The sequence below is a fragment of the Procambarus clarkii genome, chromosome 22, assembly GCF_040958095.1.
Source record: "Procambarus clarkii isolate CNS0578487 chromosome 22, FALCON_Pclarkii_2.0, whole genome shotgun sequence".
NCBI lineage: Eukaryota > Metazoa > Arthropoda > Malacostraca > Decapoda > Cambaridae > Procambarus > Procambarus clarkii.
The window spans coordinates 28,058,575-28,085,174 of record NC_091171.1 but is presented as its reverse complement, the minus strand read 5'-3'; the positions used below and the strand labels follow the sequence as shown (position 1 = coordinate 28,085,174).

The following is a 26,600-nucleotide window of genomic DNA, read 5'->3' as shown; positions in this document are numbered from 1 at the left end:
CAAGCTAGTAGTGGCTTTCAAGGGGTGTGTTCCGTAACGCAAGTAAATTAAAGGGGAAGGGATACAAATTCTCTAAATTAAATATATAATTACCATCACCAATAAATAAATTTATAAATTATCACACGGGGGGGTATAAACACTATAATGTACAATATGGTCTTCCTCTGAAGACGCGGAGTGTTCCACGGTGCTCAACGATGCTTAGCCCTTGGTCCTCTTCTTGTGGCCTCACGATGAATCCGTAGATTCTCTAGACGAGTCTACCCCGGCCACAGGTCAGCCAAATCACGGTCCCACTGGGTGCACCGTCATGGAGGCCTTCAACCACAAATCCAGCCTGTAGCTGGCAGGTTCCAATCAGCTACGCTGCGTAGGCCACTCCACGACCGATACTAGGGTTGTGAGCTCTAGGCAGGAGCCTCGTGTGAATCCACAGATCACTCTCCTCACCACAACACCCCAGTGGCTAGTCTTCTCCGCCAGTCAGCCCCGGGTACGACAATCCCTGGTTCTGCAACCTCACAGGCAGGCTAACACAACAGTGTTCATCCGGGGGGTGACTCACAGCTTCTGCAGCAAATGCGTGAAGATACTACGGCTGCCTTGGGTAGACTCATCCACCGTCCGATTCAGCAGTCCCAGGTTGACTCTGTAATCAGACACGTCATTAGTACTGATGACACTCTAGGGCACCTCACTTACAGGCTTAGACACAAACGCCCACCTATCCGCTCCATAGATGGCGTTGCTGTCTAAGCGTCACCTAACCAGAGGTCAGCAGCGACTATGTCACGAGCTGATTAGGACGGGAAACCAGCCCCTGTGGCCGGTATATCCTGTCCTCACTAGATGGCTCTGTCCATTTGGAGGGGGTTTCGGGAGCTGACCCACAGATGGCGTGGTCGTCACAGCTCCGTGCTCGGACGCTGGGCTCGGGTCCGTAACACACACTACCACCACATTACACTCTGCCAACTGCCACAACACGACGGAACACACAGCGGACTGCACCAGCCATCATGGCAACACCAGAGTGACAAGATACAGTGGACCGATACGAGAGGAAGTTTACCTTCACCTCATCCTCGGGTATACATCATGCAGCAAGAAACTTTATAATCCAGACTAAATACCCCGAAAGATATCCACAGGGAAATAGCAGTTCGGTTATATAGACTACGTCTAGGTTACAGATGCAACTGAGAAATTAGTAAACCCTGAGAGTGGGGAAAAGAATCAACAATTTGCCAAACAATCACAGAAAAGCCACTACTTCACTATAAGTCCACTACGGGCTCACCATAGGCCGTGCTATTTCGAACTTTTTGTTTCAGGTAGCGAATCTTAAACAACAACAACAACTACTTCACTATCTCCTGGACAGTGAAGCAACCAACGACCTTAGAAGAGCTTTAAGAGTCCGTGAATCTTGAAGTCACGACCCTGAAGCCATCAACACTGTCACTCTTCTAGTAATGAAGTGTCCAGCAGCTGGACACCCTCATAAATACTCTCAAGCAGTGTCCTCCCCCGCGATAGCAGCCACACAGTAAGGACTTGCAGCTTAAATGCAAACACAGCACGCTATATATCCTTTCACGACCAAAGATCACATTCACTCCAAACATCCACCACCCAGGGGCTATTCATGCCTGTGCCACCTCTTGGGTGGCTTAATCTTCATCCATCCATCAGTCACTTTGTAATCATTCGAATTGCTTTTGACCATGTAAGGAAAATAGTGATGATTCGTGCTAAAATCATTGATCTCACCCAATTGTTACATTCAGTTATATATATATATATATATATATATATATATATATATATATATATATATATATATATATATATATATATATATATATATATATATATATATATATATATATATATATAGTAAAGCATACGTCTTTGATAGTTATTAAGGAACTCGTAGTCAAGCAACGGTGACAGTACATTTAGAGCTCTTTGAAAACTATACCACCAACTACTTCTCTACTGAAGAGTGTGCATGAAACAAGGTATAATTCTGTACAGTATATATGCCAAGGAAGCCAGACGCTTGAAGCTAGTCGCTTCAAGCGACAGATACTTTATACCTTGCATGATAACTGGTGTGCGTTACAGACGATCATAAGGGGTGTTCGGGATATCCCCCATGCATCCCCCCTTTAAGGGGGGGGGTCAGACTCATGGCGCAACCTTACATGGTTGACCCGGGCACTGCAGGGTACCTCGTCTAGTTACTGTTTATACAACACATTTAAATTTACAGTTTAGGTTAGTGGGTTACAAAGCCATTATGGCGACCTTTTGTGCACCGAGCAGTCTTGGGGAACACAAATATAAGGGAGTGTTGAAAAGAATGTAATGCAATTGTGTTCATTGTTGTGCTTATTCATCAACACTTGTGACTAGCTTGTGAAGTGTGGTAGTAGTGTTCTTTTGATACTGTCTCAAGGCTGCCAACACTGACTCTTCATTCATTGGTCAGTGTCAAGGCTGCCAACACTGACTCTTCCCTCATTGGTCAGTGTCAAGGCTGCCAACACTGACTCTTCCCCTCATTGGTCAGTGTCAAGGCTGCCAAACACTGACTCTCCCTCCCTGGTCAGTGTCAAGGCTGCCAACACTGACTCTCCCTCCCTGGCCAGTGTCAAGGCTGCCAACACTGACTTTCCCTCCCTGGTCAGTGTCAAGGCTGCCAACACTGACTTTCCCTCCCTGGTCAGTGTCAAGGCTGCCAACACTGACTTTCCCTCCCTGGTCAGTGTCAAGGCTGCCAACACTGACTTTCCCTCCCTGGTCAGTGTCAAGGCTGCCAACACTGACTCTTCCCTCATTGGTCAGTGTCAAGGCTGCCAACACTGACTCTCCCTCCCTGGTCAGTGTCAAGGCTGCCAACACTGACTCTTCTCTCCCAGGTCAGTGTCAAGGCTGCCAACACTGACTTTCCCTCCCTGGTCAGTGTCAAGGCTGCCAACACTTGACTTTCCATCCCTGGTCAGTGTCAAGGCTGCCAACACTGACTCTCCCTCCCTGGTCAGTGTCAAGGCTGCCAACACTGACTCTCCCTCCCTGGTCAGTGTCAAGGCTGCCAACACTGACTTTCCCTCCTTGGTCAGTGTCAAGGCTGCCAACACTGACTCTCTCATCAGTGGGTGTTAACAGTACACAGTTCAGAGGTTGAAAAACTAACCCATTTTTTTCCTCTTCTTTCCAAACAGGTGCGTCCAAGTGAACGCCTTTGCATGTGTCTGCAGGTGTAGCTGCCAAGGTAAGCGAATGGTTCTGGTCTGTATGGAGTGAGGGGTGTTTTTGTGTGTTTTATGTACGCTTGCGCGCTCTACAAGGTGTTTTGCTGTGTATTTATCTACACTGACATTTCGTTTTCAAATTAAAGTCCTCTGCTACCTGCTCTAAGAATTTAATAAAAATCAATTGTATTGATATTGTCGTCTCCACCTATTTGGGACAACCAATTTGTAATCGCTTTGTGTAAACTGAGCCTAGCAATCTCTCGTATTACTTTTCTAAAAACCTTTCTGAAAACCTAAAAATAATTCATCTTTAATTAATTTTCCGTAAATTATCTGCAAAGTCGCTAATTTTCCCAAACACTGTTTGTTACTTAGACTCTTCAACCTTCTAAATGGCTTTAGATCAGTACACAATATGCAGAGAACAACTCACAATAGCTTAGTTCAACACACATAACCCACATTTATGAAATTTCTACTCGTTGAGGATCCAGGACTGTTCGAAACACCATCCCTTGCTTTCCATTCCACACGTGTGGGTTGTAGGGTTTCTTGTTCAGTATATCTTTAAGTTCCCTGGAGTATGGTAATAGTTAGTCGTGCCTGCTGGACTCTCGTGTTACTTCACACACCTGAATGGTGTTTACCAGCAGACAACTGAATGGTGTTTACCAGCAGACAACTGAATGGTGTTTACCAGCAGACAACTGAATGGTGTTTACCAGCAGACAACTGAATGGGGTTTACCAGCAGACAACTGAATGTTGTTTACCAGCAGACAACTGAATGGTGTTTTCCAGCAGACAACTGAATGGTGTTTACCAGCAGACAACTGAATGGTGTTTACCAGCAGACAACTGAATGGTGTTTACCAGCAGACAACTGAATGGTGTTTACCAGCAGACAACTGAATGGTGTTTACCAGCAGACAACTGAATAGTGTTTACCAGCAGACAACTGAATGGTGTTTACCAGCAGACAACTGAATGGTGTTTACCAGCAGACAACTGAATGGGGTTTTCCAGCAGAACCTGGATGATTACTTACACAACAAGACAATAGTGTGCTATACATGATTCCTTCAGAAATGAGAGAATTCTGTAAATATACTAAGTAGAATTTAAATTAGAAAGATTACAATATAATATAATATATAATACTCAATATAGAATCTTTTGGCCCCATTAGGACTCGAACCTTGACGCCCATGAGTCACGCCACTGGTTACCCAGTACTAATACCACTCTTACAACCATTCAGTACTCCTTCAGCGATAGGCAATCGATAGTGGAGTGGTATTAGTATTGAAAATCGAGTAGGGTGAACCCTAGGTCGTCCAGGTTCGAATCCTAGTGGAGCCAATACATTTTATAGTGAAATACGCCTTGGGGAAACATTCATCTTTGTCTCACAGTGCATAATAATATACAAAATATGAATAATAAATTATGTAAAAGTCTTGCTGTGAGTCAACCAATTACAACTCATCATTAGGGGCGTGTGTCGTAATCATCAAAATTATGTCTCTTTTTATAAACATCAAATACATTGTGGTTAAATTTTGTCTTGTCATTTTCTTTGTGAGATTTCGTTAAGTATAGTTAACATTCCTCGTGCAGTCACTGTGCATCGTTTGTGTAGAGAGTGAGAGAGAAGGTGAAGAGGGGGAGAGGACAGAGAAATGATGCTATATAAAGAGTAAGAGAGAGAAGGGGAAGGAGAGACGGGAACAAGAGAGTGGTGGGAGCTAAAAGATGAGGACAAGTAGGTTGAGGACTAAAAGATGATTAAAGAGGAGGACAAGTGATAGAGCGAGAGAGAGCGAGTAAGTAAGTGATTAAAGAGAAGGACAAGTGATAGAGCGAGAGAGAGCGAGTAAGTAAGTGATTAAGAGAATAAGTAAGTGAGAGAGAGAGAGAGAGAGAGAGAGAGAGAGAGAGAGAGAGAGAGAGAGAGAGAGAGAGAGAGATAGAGAAAGAGAGAGAGAGAGAGAGAGAGAGAGAGAGAGAGAGAGAGAGAGAGAGAGAGAGAGAGAGAGAGAGAGCATGGGGAGACAGACAGTATTAAAGTAGAAGGAAAGAAAAGAGATAAAGATTCCTTGGGGGAATGAGACCGCGAGGAGAGAGGCGGTACAATACACGAGTCACCCTTAGCGAGAAGAAAAAAATTCCTATCCTGACTGGAGTAACTGCCGCACATAGATCTTACTTGCAGGCTTTGAACTGGACAAATTCAGACGCTCCAAAACCACATTTAAATTAACGCTCAACCTGACCCTATACGTTGGCTATATCTAAACCGCCCGTTCTCTTGATTTGCCACAACTTGCAAAATAAGGGGTGCTATAACGCACCAACCCAAGCCACCTACCGAACCTAGCAAAGCAACGCAAAGAAAACGTAGAAATTTGCGAATCGATGGTTTTAAAAGATCCCATTATTTGGTATGTTCCACCTCTGACACATCTCGCTCCAATGAGCATCAACCTCGATGTGTTAGGTGGGTTGCTTAGGTGCGTACGCTTCTGTTAAGGATAAACCACTTGAAATTTAACGTATAACAGACCCTGAAAACTTGCTGGAAGCCAATAAGGGACCACAAGCCCCATTTTAATGGTGATAACATAATATTTGCATCAAATGTACCCATTTCTAATGTGTTAATACGCACTTAAAATTCCTAACCATTATATATATATATATATATACAACTTTAGAACACTTTCCCTCACCTGCTCACTTGAACACTTAACCCTCTCCACCACCTGCTCAGACCTGCTTGTAAGATCCCAAGCACGGCCAAGCACTGAAAGAAAACTTTAAAACACATACAAAGCACCAAAAATATCCACTACGGACCATAAAACACATGTAAAACAGCTACTATATATATATATAGAGGGTTAAGGCGTACCTGTTATGCCAGTTGCTGGAAGGCTTCTGTGCTGGCTAGGGTTCGAGTCTCCTGGTGGGAAAGTGTTCTAAAGTTGTATACTTAACTCTCGTGTTTAGGAGAGTTGTGCCCATATATATATATATGTCGTACCTATTAGCCAGAACTCACTTCTCAGCCTACTATTCAAGGCCCGATTTGCCTAATAAGCCAAGTTTTCCTGAATTAATATATTTACTATAATTTTTTTCTTATGAAATGATAAAGCTACCCTTTTCACTATGTATGAGGTCAATTTTTTTTATTGGAGTTAAAATTAACGTAGATATATGACCGAACCTAACCAACCCTACCTAACCTAACCTAACCTATATATATATGTAAGGTTAGGTTAGGTAGCCAAAAAAAGCTAGGTTAGGTTAGGTTAGGTAGGTTAGGTAGACGAAAAAACATTAATTCATAAAAACTTGGCTTATTAGGCAAATCGGGCCTTGCATAGTAGGCTGAGAAGTGAGTTCTGGCTACTAGGTACGACATATATATATATATATATATATATATATATATATATATATATATATATATATATATATATATATATATATATATATATATATATATATATATATATATATATATATAGGAGAGTTGTGCCCATATATATATATATATATATATATATATTAAATATATAATTATATAAACGGTAAAATTAACGCATATATATATATAGGAGAGTTGTGCCCATATATATATATATATATATATATATATATATATTAAATATATAATTATATAAACGGTAAAATTAACGCATATATATATATATATATATATATATATATATATATATATATATATATATATATATATATATATATATATATATATATATATATATATATATATATGCGTTAATTTTACCGTTTTAAAAATTTGATTATATATATTTCCAAAACTATGGATGCTCTAAAAAAGGGGGGGGGGTATACTCAATCACATGGATGCTGGCTTACGTCAGTCTGGAAACCATACCTGAATATGAGCACCAAGTTATGCAAGCAAAAGCTCAACTTATAAAAAGAAAACAAATCTTTTCCAAATAAACTTTTAAAAAATATGAGCACGGTAACTGTATATACAAATATGTTTTCGATGTGTTGAAAGTGCATGAAAAAATTGTATGAATTCAATTTAAACATTAGTTAACTGAAGTATTCAGTATAGGGATTGAAGGAGTATTCAGGTCAGAGAGCTCTGAGTTAAGACCTGAGCATGTTGAACTAAGCTACCCCCGAAATATATATATATATTAGCCAGAATGTTATTCCACGCTAAAATGAACTCAAACCAAATTGGGAACCCAGAATCAACACCAAAAGCTTCTTGTACGCTGAGATTAAGCTTCTAAGATCCCAAGCACGGCCAAGCACTGAAAGAAAACTTTAAAACACATGCAAAGCACCGAAAATATCCACTACGGACCATAAAACACATGTAAAACAGCTACTGTAAAAAAAAATATACACCAGTCTGGCCTAGCCAAAAACGTACGAACCCAAACAACCCACCGAGCGTATGAAGATCTATGCATAGAAAACGTGACTATTACGGCGCTTTAAATTGAACTAAAGCCTCGCGTTTGTAACGGGTTAGACAGTTCCGTACAATATGCGACGTAATGGACGGGTTGCGCAGTTGCACTTAATTCGTCTAGGGTCCATATAGACGGAGGCGCCTCGGGTATTGTGACGCCTACATACCCAGCGGCCCACACAGTGCCCCTTGCTTAAGGTCTGTTGTACTTACCTACCAGTCCCCTCCCTACCAGTACTTACCTACCAGTTTCTTCCTACCAGTTTCTTCCTACCAGTACCTGCCTACCAGTTCCTTCCCACCAGTACTTACCTACCAGTGCCTTCCTACCAGTACTTATCTACCAGTCCCTTCCTACCAGTACTTACCTACCAAATCCTTCCTACCAGTACTTACCTACGAGTTTTGACCTATCTGTACTTACCTCTTAGTGGTTACCTATTAACAGTTACCTATGGTAAAAGAAAGAGCAAAAGACAGAGAGAGAGAGAGAGAGAGAGAGAGAGAGAGAGAGAGAGAGAGAGAGAGAGAGAGAGAGAGAGAGAGAGAGAGAGAGAGAGAGAGAGAGAGAGAGAGAGAGAGAGAGAGAGAGAGAGAGAGAGAGAGAGAGAGAGAGAGAGAGAGAGAGAGAGAGAGAGAGAGAGAGAGAGAGAGAGAGAGAGAGAGAGAGAGAGAGAGAGAGAGAGAGAGAGAGAGAGAGAGAGAGAGAGAGAGAGAGAGAGAGAGAGAGAGAGAGAGAGAGAGAGAGAGAGAGAGAGAGAGAGAGAGAGAGAGAGAGAGAGAGAGAGAGAGAGAGAGAGAGAGAGAGAGAGAGAGAGAGAGAGAGAGAGAGAGAGAGAGAGAGAGAGAGAGAGAGAGAGAGAGAGAGAGAGAGAGAGAGAGAGAGAGAGAGAGAGAGAGAGAGAGAGAGAGAGAGAGAGAGAGAGAGAGAGAGAGAGAGAGAGAGAGAGAGAGAGAGAGAGAGAGAGAGAGAGAGAGAGAGAGAGAGAGAGAGAGAGAGAGAGAGAGAGAGAGAGAGAGAGAGAGAGAGAGAGAGAGAGAGAACGTGTGAGAGTGGAATCACAGAGTTCGAGCAAGTGAGAAAGGTAGAGGATGATGATGTGAACTCCCATTACACTTTACTACAATGACATCATGGCCTCACCATCACCATCACTGACAATATTCCTAACTATCATTCAACCTTCTTAACATCATTTCTACCACACTGCCGTAACTACATAAATGGAGCCTTGAAAAGCTTTTACGTGTCAAAATAACTCTTAAAAAAGTAATGTTCGAACCCTCTATGATTCGTCAACAAGTGGGATGCACATGGATGAAGAGAAGAAGTCATAGAAGCCACCTCCATCAACAACGTATAGAGGCTCGATGCACCAAAGAACTCCGAACGACAGGGAAAAAAGTGCAATATGAGTAGATTTAACGATTATAGTGAGTATACGGTCGTTTGGGATCATTATAGCACGTTAATCATCTTAGAGCCTCACAGCTTTGGGAACCCATCTCTAAAGGCATCATGTACCACCACTATATCCTGCCTTATCTCACGCTAACTACCACCACCATAACAACCACCACTATCACCACTTCTATCCACCACCGCCTTCATCTCCACCAGCGCTCCTCTCTACAGTATCACATACAATCTGTTATCTATGAAATTAGCATATGCATGAGCACATGCAAATTCGCTCAAGCTGAAGATTCAAGAGTGAGCATCACTTACCGAAATTTTGTGCACTTACTAGTAACTCATAGCACATCTTTGCCTATCCCAGCTCATCACTGCCTCTTCCAGCTCATATCTGCTTATCCTAATTCATCTTTAACAATCCTCCCTTATACCAGCCTATACATATTTATCTTTTCTTACATATTTCAGCTCATTTTCTTATTTCGTCAATTTAACTCATTTTCATAATTCATTTATGTCCTTACAACCATTGTGTTCCTTCCCAGACCAGGTGAGAGGTTGTCCCAGACCAGGTGAAAGGTGTGGGATGTCCCAGACCAGGTGAGAGGTTGTCCCAGACCAGGTGAGAGGTGTGGGATGTCCCAGACCAGATGAGAGGTGTGGGATGTCCCAGACCAGGTGAGAGGTGTGGGATGTCCCAGACCAGGTGAGTCACCTAATGCTAAATGAAGGTCTAAGGTGGCAGGTGGTGAGGAGGGGGGGGGGGACCAGGTGATGAAGGTGTGGTGGAGGCGTCCAGCTGGCGTGCCTTCGTGCACGTGCGTGCATATGTGTGTGTGTGTGTGTGTGTGTGTGTGTGTGTGTGTGTGTGTGTGTGTGTGTGTGTGTGTGTGTGTGTGTGTGTGTGTGTGTGTGTGTGTATTTGAGTTGGTTGTGAACGTATTTGACATCTTCGCCCCCACACACACGCGCGTGCGACCACACGTCAACTCCCCATTACCTATTTCAAAGGGTGTTTACACTTCAACTAGAGTGCTTTACCGACGCCACATTTCTTTTGAAGTCTCTTTTTTTTGGCTTCGTCACGAGGAAAACCTTAACCTGACTCATTGACAATAAACCTTAAATACTCATTTTTAACATTAATGATTCCTACTGAATACGAGACAAAGGTTGTTTGGGTGACTTTAATAGAGTGTTAAGAAGGTAGAGTGTTAAGAAGGTAGAGTGTTAAGAAGGTAGAGTGTTAAGAAGGTAGAGTGTTAAGAAGGTAGAGTGTTAAGAAGGTAGAATGTTAAGAAGGTGCAGTGTTAAGAAGGTAGAATGTTAAGAAGGTAGAGTGTTAAGAAGGTAGAGTGTTAAGAAGGTAGAGTGTTAAGAAGGTAGAGTGTTAAGAAGGTAGAGTGTTAAGAAGGTAGAGTGTTAAGAAGGTAGAGTGTTAAGAAGGTAGAGTGTTAAGAAGGTAGAGTGTTAAGAAGGTAGAGTGCTAAGAAGGTAGAGTGTTAAAATGCTCTTCTGTGTCTATTTTCTCTCGCTGTCATTTCATTCATATTCTAGTGGTCTCGGAACATTGGTCTCGTTCTTACTTGAAAGCTGGATTTTCTTCTGGTCGTTTCTGAACACTGTTATTGTTCTCGTGGTGGACTTAGAACACAGTAAATGTTCTCGTGATCTCTGAACACCTGATATTGTTCACGAGAACAATATCTCGTGTTCATCACTGTTATTGTACCTGTGACACCCTTGTTGGTTATTAGAAATTCGGTCTCGCTTCATGCAGGTCGGCGTTCAATCCCCCCGACCGTCCAAGTGCTTGGGCACCATTCCTCCCCCCCCCCTTCCCCCCCCCCTTCCCCCCCAGTCCCATCCCAAATCCTATTCCTGATCCCTTCCAAGTGCTATATAGTCGTAATGGCTTGGCGCTTTACGCTGATAGTTCCTTCCCATTCAGTGTAGCCCAGGTCCTATAGGTTACACTCAGTGTAATACTCCTTGTAATCTGAAGGAGTTGGGGGGGGGGGGAATAAGGGAGTGAACACCACCACTACCCGCCAACCAGAGTATATGCGGGCTAACCGCAACAATCCTGGTTGGGCACCAGTTCGGGCCTCCAGAATCTTCCAGTGAATTCAGCCGAGTTTGGGTTTGGTCGGCTTTAGACCCATCGTGGCTGAGTGAGTTAAGTAAGGCAAGTGTCTGGGACTCATCAGAACGCTGGTTCAAGTGACCTCATTGTCTCAAAATTATTTTCTCCCATCTATCTATCTATCTATCTATCTATCTATCTATCTATCTATCTATCTATCTATCTATCTATCTATCTATCTATCTATCTATCAATACAACAAAATAGTTCATCTGGTTTTGAACGGATATCGTCGCGATATGTTCTTGCTTTCCAAGCGGTGTGGTCACTGCTCGTACGAGGTCTTTCTAAGCGGTGTGGTAACTGCTCGTACGAGGTCTTTCCAAGCCGTGTGGTCACTGCTCGTACGAGGTCTTTCTAAGCGGTGTGGTCACTGCTCGTACGAGGTCTTTCTAAGCGGTGTGGTCACTGCTCGTACGAGGTCTTTCTAAGCGGTGTGGTCACTGTTTGTACGAGGTCTTTCCAAGCGGTGTGGTCACTGCTCGTACGAGGTCTTTCTAAGCGGTGTGGTAACTGCTCGTACGAGGTCTTTCCAAGCGGTGTGGTCACTGCTCGTACGAGGTCTTTCCAAGCGGTGTGGTCACTGCTCGTACGAGGTCTTTCTAAGCGGTGTGGTAACTGCTCGTACGAGGTCTTTCCAAGCCGTGTGGTCACTGCTCGTACGAGGTCTTTCCAAGCGGTGTGGTCACTGCTCGCACGAGGTCTTTCTAAGCGGTGTGGTAACTGCTCGTACGAGGTCTTTCCAAGCGGTGTGGTTACTGCTCGTACGAGTTCTTTCCAAGCGGTGTGGTCACTGTTTGTACGAGGTCTTTCCAAGCGGTGTGGTCACTGTTTGTACGAGATCTTTCCAAGCCGTGTGGTCACTGCTCGTACGAGGTCTTTCTAAGCGGTGTGGTCACTGCTCGTACGAGGTCTTTCTAAGCGGTGTGGTTAATTAATACATCGTGCCAGCCGCACCTCCACAACCGGTCCGTGACGTCACTCATATTATGATGAAGCTTTGCCCCACATGGGCGCGGCATGTGTGGGGAGTGGCCGACATGTGTGGGGGAGTGCCTGACATGTGTGGGGGAGTGCCCGACATGTGTGGGGAGTGCCCGACATGTGTGGGGGAGTGCCCGACATGTGTGGGGGAGTACCCGACATGTGTGGGGAGTGCCCGGCATGTGTGGGGAGTGCCCGACATGTGTGGGGGAGTGCCCGACATGTGTGGGGGAGTACCCGACATGTGTGGGGAGTGCCCGGCATGTGTGGGGAGTGCCCGACATGTGTGGGGAGTGCCCGGCATGTGTGGGGAGTGCCCGGCATGTGTGGGGAGTGCCCGACATGTGTGGGGAGTGCCCGACAGGTGTGGGGAGTGCCCGGCATGTGTGGGGAGTGCCCGACATGTGTGGGGAGTGCCCGACATGTGTGGGGAGTGCCCGACATGTGTGGGGGAGTGCCCGACATGTGTGGGGGAATGCCCGACATGTTTGGGGGAGTGCCCGACATGTGTGGGGAGTGCCCGACATGTGTGGGGAGTGCCCGACATGTGTGGGGGAGTGCCCGACATGTGTGGGGGAATGCCCGACATGTGTGGGGAGTGCCCGACATGTGTGGGGGAGTGCCCGACATGTGTGGGGAGTGCCCGATATGTGTGGGGAGTGCCCGACATGTGTGGGGAGTGCCCGACATGTGTGGGGAGTGCCCGACATGTGTGGGGAGTGCCCGACATGTGTGGGGGAATGCCCGACATGTGTGGGGGAGTGCCCGACATGTGTGGGGGAGTGCCCGGCATGTGTGGGGGAGTGCCCGACATGTGTGGGGGAGTGCCCGACATGTGTGGGGAGTGCCCAACATGTGTGGGGGAGTGCCCGACATGTGTGGGGGAGTGCCCGACATGTGTGGGGGAGTGCCCGACATGTGTGGGGGAGTGCCCGGCATGTGTGGGGGAGTGCCCGACATGTGTGGGGAGTGCCCGGCATGTGTGGGGGAGTGCCCGGCATGTGTGGGGGAGTGCCCGACATGTGTGGGGGAGTGCCCGACATGTGTGGGGGAGTGCCCGACATGTGTGGGGAGTGCCCGACATGTGTGGGGGAGTGCCCGACATGTGTGGGGGAGTGCCCGACATGTGTGGGGGAGTGCCCGGTATGCGGAGATGCCCGGCAAATTGGGGTCCTCAACTTGTGGGGTGCCCAACTTGTGAAGGATGCCCTGTCATGCCCTGCCCTACCTTGCTTTGCCCTGCCCTACCTTGCCCTGCTCTAAGGTCTATCAAATCACCAACTTGGTAGGAACTAATTGTGCAACGATGAACTTACTACCCAGAGGATGGACCGCTAAGATTTTGATGGAGAAGCTTCTTGATAAAATTACCAACATTTTAGGCATCTTAGAAACCCCATATTGTGAGATGTAGGACATTTTAATCAATCACGGAGCGGATGAATGCAACGTGAAGTCTTGCATCGAGTCTCACGTTAATTCTACGAGTGACATCAACAAGGACTCGCAAGGGCTTTGTGGTCTCTCGCAGAGTCTCCTGTTGAGAGAAGAAAGGTACCTTACCTTGAGGTGCTTCCGGGGCTTAACGTCCCCGCGGCCCGGTCGTCGACCAGGCCTTCTGGTCGGACTGATCAACCAGCCGGACTGATCAACCAGGCTGTTGGACGCGGGTCCAACCCCGGGTCCTTAACATGGACGAGAAGGCAGGTGTAGGACGTGCAGGTGTAGGACGTGCAGGTGTCAAGTGTTCGCCAATTCGTAGGGAGTGGAAGCTGACCTCGCAGTGACGGAACATTCATTTGCTGAACTTGGTGAATAATTCAGCGAGTCAGCCATTATTCACCTCTCTACTGGAGCCAAGAATTATCAAGCATTTACGAAACCTGTGCATCTTCCATCAATCATCGTAGCTTTGTTACGTTTATTTCACATTTTATTTATTGTTTTCATGATAATAACCATGGAATGTGAAGTATTGAAGCTTGAAAAATGCAAATTGTTTAATAAAAGTAAACCTGGCCGCCATGACCGAGAAAAGATGTACAGGTTTCGTATGTAATTGCTTAAGTATTTGATCAATCACGACACTGACAGTCATCTGGAACAACTTCTATACGAATGAAATGATAAACAGAAATATCTGATCGTGTTAGTGGCCTTCGGGGAATGGATGGATTAATATATTCTCACCATAACTCCACTGACGGCCCAAGGTTGCTTGCCGCACTGGCTCCCATAGCGCAGTGGTTATCTTGAGATGATTTCGGGGCTTTAGTGTCCCCGCGGCCCGGTCCTCGACCAGGCCTCCACCCCCAGGAAGCAGCCCGTGACAGCTGACTAACACTAACACCCAGGTACCTATTTTACTGCTAAGTAACAGGGGCATAGGGTGAAACAAACTCTGCCCATTGTTTCTCGCCGGCGCCCGGGATCGAACCCGGGACCACAGGCTCACAAGTCCAGCGTACTGTCCGCTCGGCTTACCGGCTCCCTTGTGGTCAACGCAGTCGGGTCACAACCCAGAGGTCCTGCGTTCAGTTCCAATGGCAGGTCTCACCCAGAGACGTTTGGGTGCTTCTCGTTTCACCTGATGCCTCTATAGCTGTTCACCTAGCAGTAAATAGGTACCTGAGAGTCAGGCAACTGTTGTGGTCTGCAGGTTGTATCGACAGACCTCGATACGCCTAACAGGCTTCCACATGCTGCCATTGGGAACCATATTATTAAATCAAATCTGAAAAACAGGAAGCTTAATGTTCACATCTCTATTAGTACATTAAGTGTTGAAATGTTAGAGTTTATTTTATAGATCATAGCCAGAGAGAGAGAGAGAGAGAGAGAGAGAGAGAGAGAGAGAGAGAGAGGGAGAGAGAGAGAGATAGAGAGAGAGAGAGAGAGAGAGAGGGAGAGAGAGAGAGATAGAGAGAGAGAGAGAGAGGGGGGTTGAGGTAAGATAGAGAGGAAGTGGTGAGTATATAAGGGGGGGAGGGTGTAGGAGGGGTTAATATGTTCAATAATAGACAATAAAGAACAATGTGGAGGGTCGGAAGGAGTCAGAGAGAGAGAGAGAGAGAGAGAGAGAGAGAGAGAGAGAGAGAGAGAGAGAGAGAGAGAGAGGGAGAGAGAGAGAGAGAGAGAGAGAGAGAGAGAGAGAGAGAGAGAGAGAGGGAGAGAGAGAGAGAGAGAGAGAGAGAGAGAGAGAGAGAGAGAGAGAGAGAGAGAGAGAGAGAGAGAGAGAGAGAGAGAGAGAGAGAGAGAGAGGGAGAGAGAGAGAGAGAGAGAGAGAGAGAGAGAGAGAGAGAGAGAGAGAGAGAGAGAGAGAGGGGAGAGAGAGAGAGAGAGAGAGAGAGAGAGAGAGAGAGAGAGAGAGAGAGAGAGAGAGAGAGAGAGAGAGAGAGAGAGAGAGAGAGAGAGAGAGAGAGAGAGAGAGAGGGAGAGAGGAGAGAGAGAGAGAGAGAGAGAGAGAGAGAGAGAGAGAGAGAGAGAGAGAGAGAGAGAGAGAGAGAGAGAGAGAGAGAGAGAGAGAGAGAGAGAGAGAGAGAGAGGAGAGAGACAGAGAGTAAAAATTTGATCTATGAGAACCAAAGAGACTCACTTGTGGTTTGTAAATCGAATTATTAATTAATGGAACCAATTACAAGGGGAGCTAATCTTGAGATGATTTCGGGGCTTGGCGTCCCCGCGGCCCGGTTCTCGACCAGGCCTCTTTTTTGTTACACATTCCCCAAGAAGCAGGCCGTAGCAGATGTCTAACTACCAGGTACCTATTTATTGCTTGGTGAACAGGAGCATCAGGGTGAAAGAACCTGAGGACTACGAATCCCGAGCGCTGTCCACTAATCTGCCAGGCCCCTATCAGGGACACAACAGGCGTGGCCACGCTGTATTGCGTTGTATATCATACAGCAGACAGAATGAGACACATATCTGTATTTATAAAAGCAAAACTGAGACAGGAGACAGGAGTCTGGATTAACAACAACAACAACAACAACAAACACAGAGTAGGATTTATCTGAGCTCAAGCTTCACCATGACGCAAAGTGGAAAGTCTTAAGCAAGACTGATAAGTCTGCTCTGGCGCTGCCGGATGTCCCATCACTCTGACAAAGAGTAACGTCCCCCTATCTTGGGTGAGTGTCAGTGTAAATAACTGCCCTTCATCCCGACTGACAAGAGTTATCTGCCAATGTTCCTTCCCTCAGATACACGAATATATATATATTCGATTTTTTTACTCTGAAGTGCATATTAATTATCCCTCAAATGATTTCAAATGCACAAGAGATACACAACACGAAGGATGAAGGAAGTCAGGGAGATATAACACAATTATTAATAACAATCACACACATATTTCCTGGTGCTTGTGACATATATTGATCTGCGAGTGCATGATAGAACTCATGTGCCGACTGAAGCCTTTTGCTCTCAGTGACGTGCATGAGATCCTAAACTTTCCTCTACCATCTACCGCCTAGGGTGTGTGTGTTTACCCCCCTTGTGTGCTTATATATATATATATATATATATATATATATATATATATATATATATATATATATATATATATATATATATATATATATATATATATTAGATTATGAAGACTGCATCTTGCTTAGCTAAATGAATTGTGATGTTCAGAGCCTCTGTCCATTATGTCTCTGTAACCTTTCCTCACTACTGCCCAGAGGGTTGGGTGTGGTCCCCCCTGCTTGCTCCACTGCTGGGTATGAAGTCCACTACCACCCACAAAATGGATATTGGTTCCTTTGCCATTCACAGGATGGGTATGGGGTCCACTACCACTCAAGGATGGGTATGGGGTCCACTACCACTCAAGGATGGGTATGGGGTCCACTACCACTCAAGGATGGGTATGGGGTCCACTACCACTCAAGGATGGGTATGGGGTCCACTACCACTAAAGGATGGGTATGGGGTCCACTACCACTCAAGGATGGGTATGGGGGTCCACTACCACTCAAGGATGGGTATGGGGTCCACTACCACTCATGGATGGGTATGGGGGTCCACTACCACTCAAGGATGGGTATGGGGTCCACTACCACTCAAGGATGGGTATGGGGTCCACTACCACTCAAGGATGGGTATGGGGTCCACTACCACTCAAGGATGGGTATGGGGTCCACTACCACTCAAGGATGGGTATGGGGTCCACTACCACTCAAGGATGGGTATGGGGGTCCACTACCACTCAAGGATGGGTATGGGGGTCCACTACCACTCAAGGATGGGTTTGGGGTCCACTACCACTCAAGGATGGGTATGGGGTCCACTACCACTCAAGGATGGGTATGGGGTCCACTACCACACAAGGATGGGTATGGGGGTCCACTACCACTCAAGGATGGGTATGGGGTCCACTACCACTCAAGGATGGGTATGGGGGTCCACTACCACTCAAGGATGGGTATGGGGGTCCACTACCACTCAAGGATGGGTATGGGGTCCACTACCACTCAAGGATGGGTATGGGGTCCACTACCACTCAAGGATGGGTATGGGGTCCACTACCACACAAGGATGGGTATGGGGGTCCACTACCACTCAAGGATGGGTATGGGGTCCACTACCACACAAGGATGGGTATGGGGTCCACTACCACTCAAGGATGGATATGGGGTCCACTACCACTCAAGGATGGGTATGGGGTCCACTACCACTCAAGGATGGGTATGGGGTCCACTACCACACAAGGATGGGTATGGGGGTCCACTACCACTCAAGGATGGGTATGGGGTCCACTACCACACAAGGATGGGTATGGGGTCCACTACCACTCAAGGATGGGTATGGGGTCCACTACCACTCAAGGATGGGTATGGGGTCCACTACCACTCAAGGATGGGTATGGGGTCCACTACCACTCAAGGATGGGTATGGGGTCCACTACCACTCAAGGATGGGTATGGGGTCCACTACCACACAAGGATGGGTATGGGGTCCACTACCACTCAAGGATGGGTATGGGGTCCACTACCACTCAAGGATGGGTATGGGGTCCACTACCACTCAAGGATGGGTATGGGGTCCACTACCACTCAAGGATGGGTATGGGGTCCACTACCACACAAGGATGGGTATGGGGGTCCACTACCACACAAGGATGGATATTGGAGCTAAATTGACATCTACCGTAACTAAGTTATCCACCACCATACTCAGGCCGTTCTCTCCCAAGTTGCCACTCCGTAAGAAATACAAACGTTTCACAAACCACGAACGTTCGATCCCAAGCAACCCACCTAACCTCTCGAGGCCGATGCATAGAAAACGTCAACATTTCAATGCTTTAGTTTTGATTAATACGTCGCAACGTTAATGGACTGGTCGACTCCGTAAGAAATGCAACGTGTTTACGTGAGAGATTCACAACCTATTTCACTAATATTCAAGAAATGTCAACTATTTCATCCAGAATTAAATATTTACCAAATCTTAGCTAATATACCAAATTCTTCTTCTGAAGGAATGGTAACGTTTGATCAGTAGGCGGGTCTGTTTCAAGTGTAGGTAGGTTTATATGTACCCATATAAACTGTTCCATAGAACCAATCGTTGTAAATATAAACCCAATATGAACACATGAACAAATCTGTATGAAGACCTAAACACACACACAAAAAAAATTCTCGAAATGGCAACACTCTGTACTTGAGGGGACCAATCAGAAAGTAGATGAGAGTGTAACTGAAATTCCTCTCAGCCAATAACCTCGTGGCATTCTGTTTCGCGTTCCCCGTCAAGTACCAATGATAGCAGCTGACGGGGCCCGGATACGAGTTTTGAATCATGGCGCAGGGAAAGGGTTGAGGTCTTACGAAGCAGGAATTGTAATGAGGAGCAGGTTTGTGACCGCTAAGTGCCATTCTGACACTGACGTTTTGCCCTGTCGTTTTGAGAACTAGACGGCAGTCAGCGATGAGGGTTGTATTCGACGGAGAATACTGTCTGTTCTTGTATATGTCTCTGGTTGTCTCTTTTCTCTGATCGTCTGTCTTTTTTCTCTCTCTTGGTTCCTCTATTTTTCTCTGTTTCTCTGTTTGTATTACTGTTTCACTGCTTCTTTGTTTCTGTAATTGTTTCTCCGTATATCTCACCGTTTATTAGGCTGTCTCTCTTTCACAATCTGCCTCTATCTTTTTCTTTGTTTTACTGTCTGTCTGTCCTTCTCTTTCTCCGTCTGCACCTTATTCTGTATGTCCCCTTCTGTCTCACATTTTCTCTGTCTCTCTTTCTCTACTTATCACCTTAACTGTCTCAGTCTCAAAATAACATTAAAAGATTTACAAAGCCAGTTCAAAAATAATAACTGATGCAAAGACTAAATCAAAGTGAAAATTGAAAATTAATCTTTCCTAAGTCAATTTGTTTTTCAATTTAAATAATAGACTTGTCGACTCCGTAAGAAATCCAACTAAATGTATTTATATATGTTTATATATATATATATATATATGTTTATATATATAAATGTAATGTGTAGGGAATTAATCATAATATTATAGCTGAGATAAATGTATGCTAGTAGGATTACATACAAATTTTAATTCAGTCACATAACAAGGAACGTTCTTGTGCTTTTTCATCTAAGATAAACGCCATCCCTCCTTCTCGTACCCAAAGAGAAACGTTATTTGGACCATACTTATTAAACCATATATGTCAGCACTGCGGAGATCAGTATGAATTCCCGTTGCTGGAGACACGAGGCTTGCTACTGGGGCTTATCGAGGTCCCCCATAGGTCATCTAGTAGTAACTTTCCCCCAGGGTACAACCCACAACAGTTCCATATATCCCGGGTTCCTGTTTTACTGCCATGTCGAGCGTCTGGGACATAAACCTATATGCTACAGGACAACAACCTAATATAAATAGCCTTTGATGAGGGTAACCTTATGTTTAAAAGTGATAAATTCCAGTTACTTAGGCATGGTTAAAATTAAGAAGTTAAAAATAATTCAGGATATAAGGCACAATCACCTCTACTCTTAGAAGGAAAAAAGAACGTGTATAGCATCTGGGAATAATGATGTCTGATGACCTGACGTTCAGTGAGCATAACCAAACAAACATAGCGTCAGCCAGGAAAATGATAGGAAGGATTATGGGCACCTTCAAATGCAGTAATTCTACCACATTGCCCATATTATTCAATTTTCTTGTGCTCTTCCGCTTGAGATCTCCTCAGTTTTCACTCCTCCTTTTAGAGCAGGTTAGATCTCTGAAACAGAGGGAATTCAGAGACGATATACGGAATGCATAGAAACAATAAAACTCCTAAATTACTAGAGCCTTCTTAAAGCTCTCAAAATGCACTCTTTGAAAAGGGGACGAGGAAAATGTCACATAATATATACATAGAAAATAGTAGAAAGTCAGGTCCAAAATTTACACAGTAAACAAACAATGTACTGGAGCGAACTACATGGTAGGAAATGCAAAATAGATCCGGTGAGGTGTAGAGATGACATTGGCACAATCAGGGAACTCTGCATAAACATCAGATGCCCACAGCTATTCAATATCCTCCCAGCAAGCATAAGAGATATTACCGGAATAAAGGTGGACTCCTTCAAGAAAAAATTAAAGACATTCTTGCAAGAAGTGCTGGACCAACCGGTTTGTAATAGATTTATAGTTCTGTGGACTGTTTCAAGCAACAGCCTGTTGGACCAAGTTATCAGAAGTGGAGTAGAAGCAACTCCTATGAAAGCCTATGAAACCACTCCAGGTTTAACTTAAAGCAGCATCACCAAAACTAAGAATTAGCTGATCTGCCAAAGAGAACAATTTTAACCAAATGTTTCTCAACTACGTACTAGATCTGTCCCAGTCATGGAAAACGTAGCAAGAGCGTTGCAAGACAAAGCCTACTACAACAGTTTGGTTGGCCAGACCACCCACCAGGAGGCCAGGTCTGAGACTGGGAAGTTGAACCTTTGGAACCATTGTAAGGTAACGACCAGGCAATATAACACCCTCCTAAGAATCAAGGTTTGTTTGACTCATTTTGTCTCAATGTTTTGCTTTGTTTTTTCCCAAAACTAAAGATGAAGAATCTTACAAAAACACCAACAAAAGTGTGACGCAATAAATCTTGCCAGTAATTAGGATATGCTTTCTTTCGGGAAATCTGAAGTACTCATAGCTGGAGCACTGGCAGTGGTTATCTTGAGGTTATCTTGAGGTTATCTTGAGATGATTTCGGGGCTTTTTAGTGTCCCCGCGGCCCGGTCATCGACCAGGCCTCCACCCCCAGGAAGCAGCCCTGACGGCTGACTAACACCCAGGTACCTATTTTACTGCTAGGTAACAGGGGCATAGGGTGAAAGAAACTCTGCCCATTGTTTCTCGCCGGCGCCTGGGATCGAACCCAGGACCACAGGATCACAAGTCCAGCGTGCTGTCCGCTCGGCCGACCGGCTCCCCAAGCGTGGTGGCGGCTGCCTGGAGTAAGAGGACATGCACCCAACAGTGAGATGGCAGCACATAACAGTGAGCCCACCAAGTAGACAAAATATGCACGAGTAACGTTAATTCTCCGTTACTCGTGCATATTTTGCCCACAGGGTTATGGTATGGATAGACAGGAAAAACATCATGGATCGTTTAGTCACCTAACCCCATCAAACACATAGCGTAGTCATAACGTTGTAGCAACGTCATCACGTTCTTTCAACGTAACATTAACATTGTAGCAACGTTATAATGTCCTTCCAACGTATCAAAAATGGTGAAGCCACGTTCTTATGTTCTTTCAATGTAACTATAACATTGTAGCAATGTTCTTACGTTCTTTCAATGGTACAGTAACTTTGTAACAACGTCACTGCGTTCTTTCGACACAACCTTAACGTTATAGCAACGCCATTGCATTCTTTCAATGTAACCATAACGTTTTAGAAAAGTTATAACATTTTTGCACCGTCAACATAGTGCTGTAAAACGCTACTACAACGTTCTAACAACGTTATTATGTTCTTTCAACATAACCATAACATTGTGACCACATTATTACGTTCATTCAACATAACCATTACGTTGTAGCCACTTTATTACGTTTCTGCACTGTAAACATATCGTTGTCGTTACGTTTGAGTGTTGGAGGGCCGCTGCTCCATCGTATGTAAACAAACAGTGATTCTGACCGTCCCTGTCACGTCCTCTATGTTTCAACAACATGTTATTTATTTTGGTATAAACAAAGGAACTCTTCTATCACAGACAAGCATTTCCTGTTATATCACTGTCCTTATATATATATATATATATATATATATATATATATATATATATATATATATATATATATATATATATATATATATATATATATATATAAACGTGTTGCGTGCGCAAATAGGGAAAATGTGTAGGTATATGAATAAAGAATAATAGTTAAAAAATTATTTCCATTACTAAGTAACCTAAATTAGGCACTCTACTGATATGATTAATGGTGAAAAGTGGTATATGTCTGCCAATTCCGAACACTAGAGTTTGCCAAAGTGCTAAATTGGTCTGGGTAAATACATAGCAGAAACACCTTAATTAAGCTGCATTAAAACTTCCATGATTAGATTTTTTGTAAATTATAAAAATGCCAAAATGATGTGTAACATTTTTCACCAAGGACAATATATAGTTATAATGATATTAATAACTAACTGCAATAATGTGTATAACTTTTGCAAGGTACTGAGTTGCAGAAAACAGCATTCATGGAAAAACTATTTATAGGCCCTGTTAATTGTGATTGAGAACTCTGAAAATTAGGTTAGATTAGATTAGTAAATATTATGTAATATAATAATTGGGTAACTTTTCAAAAGTTAAAAGTTGGTGATTGCAGTAAGTTGTGCTAAAGGTTGTGACTTTCTTGGAACTCCTCAGCTTCTGGACAGGAACAGAGGACAAAGCAGGCTTGTGGATCATCACACTGAGGCGAAGAAAGAGGAAACTGGCAATTTTGGAGACAGTGTCAATGAGCTTAGAACCTAATTCTTTAAAGGAAGCTCATGGCACCCTTGCCCCAGGGGCCAAATGTCTCAGATGCTTTGGGAACAGATGTATAAAGATGTTCCAGTTGCCTGTATTTGTTGAATTTTACTGCTTCTGTACGGTTGGCCACACAACATACCTGACCAACACCAAAGAATTTATAGCTGTCAGTCAGGATGGATTCAAATGTGTAGTCCTAATACAACAAAAGGATGTGCCATGTTTGGATGGCTGTTGGAGCATCGTTGACTTTAATGAGAAGGTGATTGAGTTTGCTTCACTGACCAGGGCTTCGGGCTGCCTCGGGGGTGTGAGACAAGGTTCTGCCAGACGTTACTTTGACAGCTTCAATAAGATTTTCTGATGAAATGACACTAGAACGGTCAGCTTCCTATCCAATAGAACCTTTAAAGTAAAATTAATAATACGTACTCATTAAGTACACAGCTATAAAACAAAAACTTTAAGAAAACAGCTCCTAAGTCACTTTTTAATTTTTTTTACCCAGCGGCCAAAAGCAAGTTGTATATCAACAACAACTTAGTAGGTCAATACTGGGGGTTGATGGTTCTGAGTTCAACTCGTGCTTAATTTTAAAAACTAAGACACGTGTGTCAAATGTTAAGGTCAAGCTTATAAGGAGTATTAGTCAGAAGCGTGAGGTTGTTGTGAGTGAAAGTTTGCGTCGTTAGCTTGAGTGAGTGGCTGTGAGTACGGGTTGTGGAGGCCTGACTTCCTTTATACTCACCACCATGTGTACGATTTGGTCTCCCATTTGCTTGGACAGGAGGTCTTCAAGGATTATCTACGTCCTCCCTATAGCTCAGGTTATCTAGGTCCTCTCTAGGGCTCAGATTATCTAGGTTCTCTCTATAGGGCTCAGATTATCTAGGTCCTCGCTATAGGGCTCAGATTATCTAGGTCCTCCCTAGAGCTCAGATTATCTAGGTTCTTTCTATAGGGCGCAGATTATCTAGGTCCTCGCTATAGGGCTCAGATTGTCTAGGTCCTCCCTAGGGCTACGATTATCTAGGTCCTCCCTAGAGCTCAGATTATCTAGGTCCTCCCTAGGGCTCAGATTATCTAGGTCCTCTCTATAGGGCTCAGATTATCTAGGTCCTCTCTATAGGGCTCAGATTATCTAGGTCCTCTCTGTAGGGCTCAGATTATCTTGGTCCTCTCTATAGGGCTCAGATTATCTAGGTCCTCTCTACAGGGCTCAGATTATCTAGGTCCTCCCTATGGCTCAGATTATCTAGGTCCTCTCTATAGGGCTCAGATTATCTAGGTCCTCTCTACAGGGCTCAGATTATCTAGGTCCTCCCTAGGGCTCAGATTATCTAGGTCCTCTCTATAGGGCTCAGATAATCTAGGTCCTCTCTATAGGGCTCAGATTATCTAGGTCCTCTCTGTAGGGCTCAGATTATCTAGGTCCTCTCTATAGGGCTCAGATTATCTAGGTCCTCTCTATAGGGCTCAGATTATCTAGGTCCTCTCTACAGGGCTCAGATTATCTAGGTCCTCCCTAGGGCTCAGATTATCTAGGTCCTCTCTGTAGGGCTCAGATTATCTAGGTCCTCTCTATAGGGCTCAGATTATCTAGGTCCTCTCTATAGGGCTCAGATTATATAGGTCCTCTCTACAGGGCTCAGATTATCTAGGTCCTCCCTAGGGCTCAGATTATCTAGGTCCTCTCTATAGGGCTCAGATTATCTAGGTCCTCTCTATAGGGCTCAGATTATCTAGATCCAATCTATAGGGTTCATATTATCTAGGTCCTCCCTAGGGCTCAGAAAATCAAATCGAATCCAATATATTTTGCTGATTTTGTTGCAAATACATGAATAATGTGAACCTATTCTCTGCATATAAGTAGATTCATGTTTACAAATGTTTTAACATTATGGAAATACCAACATGATCCGCAACATTTTTACTAAGAACAATATATTTCGTATGTTTACACTGAAGATGGAGCAACTTTATAAAGTCCTTCCAACGCGTCTATAATGGTGTAGAAAGTGCTGGTCACTTTCTATCCATTCTGATTAGCCATCACTTAAGGATCACGCTAGGTTCCTTCAGTGATTGCAGTGACATATTTTTTTAAAGACTGGTATTATACTATATTTTAGCAATTAAATATTTTATATATACAAATATTTCATATACACCTATTATTATTTATAATAAAAACATTAAATATTTATATAAAAAAATTAAATTTATTTATATTTATATAATTATATAAATACATTAAAAATACATTCTGAATATTCTTATTCCCTGATTTTTCGGTCTTTTATCTTTTGCTCTTGTTCGCTCTATGGCACTCACTCTTTGGCACTCTTTCTTGCGTTCGCCCGTGACACTCCTCTCGCTTTCGTTCTGTGGATCTGGCTCTCCTTTATTTTTCCGCTGGTGGGTACTGGAAATTTTAAACTCCTGTTAGCAGGCTGAGAACTTTCCCTTCCCATACCTCATGGTAAGATTTATCCTACTAGTTTTATCCTGGAACACGATTCGTCAATGTCTTTACTCCCAGCACCTCAATTATTGCTGGGTGAACAGGGGCGAACACTTATGGATCGACTCCCAATCAATCTTCCCTGGGGATTTGTCACGTGGCGGTGTGACAGGTGGTGTTGCGTGTGTGCATGCGTGCGTGTGTGCTTGTGTATATCAAACTACTATGCCAACTGCGGATAATCCTCAGGATGCAGGGCTCCCGAAACTAGCTCCAATGTACCTATTTTATTGCCAGGTGAACGGAGGTATGAGATGAATTGAAACCTTGCCAAATTGTTTCTACCCCGGCTAGGATTCGAACCCGTGACCTACGGCTGAGAATAACGGGAACGACAATTGTTGATATTAAATAAGAAAATATTAAAACAGTTCAATGACTGACGCTATATTTTACATATTTATGTGTACTTATACATCAGTGTATGTATGTGTGTACATGTGTATGCTAGTGGATGTATATGTATATATCTATGTACTAGTGGATACATGTATATATGTACATGTATGCACGTATGAGCATTATAATAATAGTGGGAATGCTTGCTATGTTGTTATTGTGTCTCTTTTATGTAATTAAGGTACTGTACTTTTTTATGTATATATATATATATATATATATATATATATATATATATATATATATATATATATATATATATATATATATATATATATATATATATATATATATATATATATATAACCACAAAAACACGTGATTTTCACATTATTAAATA

General features: G+C 43.8%; 1 protein-coding gene across 3 annotated transcripts in view; it reads left to right on the top strand.

The window, feature by feature from the left end:
• LOC123758420 (tubulointerstitial nephritis antigen-like) overlaps positions 1-26,600 on the top strand; it is a 301,747-nt gene that overhangs the window by 198,576 nt on the left and 76,571 nt on the right. For 2 of the 3 annotated variants that reach the window (XM_069328765.1, XM_069328766.1), the window contains exon 2: positions 3,234-3,283. The exons of the other annotated variant lie outside the window; for it this stretch is intronic. The gene's annotated coding sequence lies outside the window, so the exon portion shown is untranslated. The remainder of the gene's footprint in view (positions 1-3,233; positions 3,284-26,600) is intronic. 3 annotated transcript variants of the gene reach the window in all.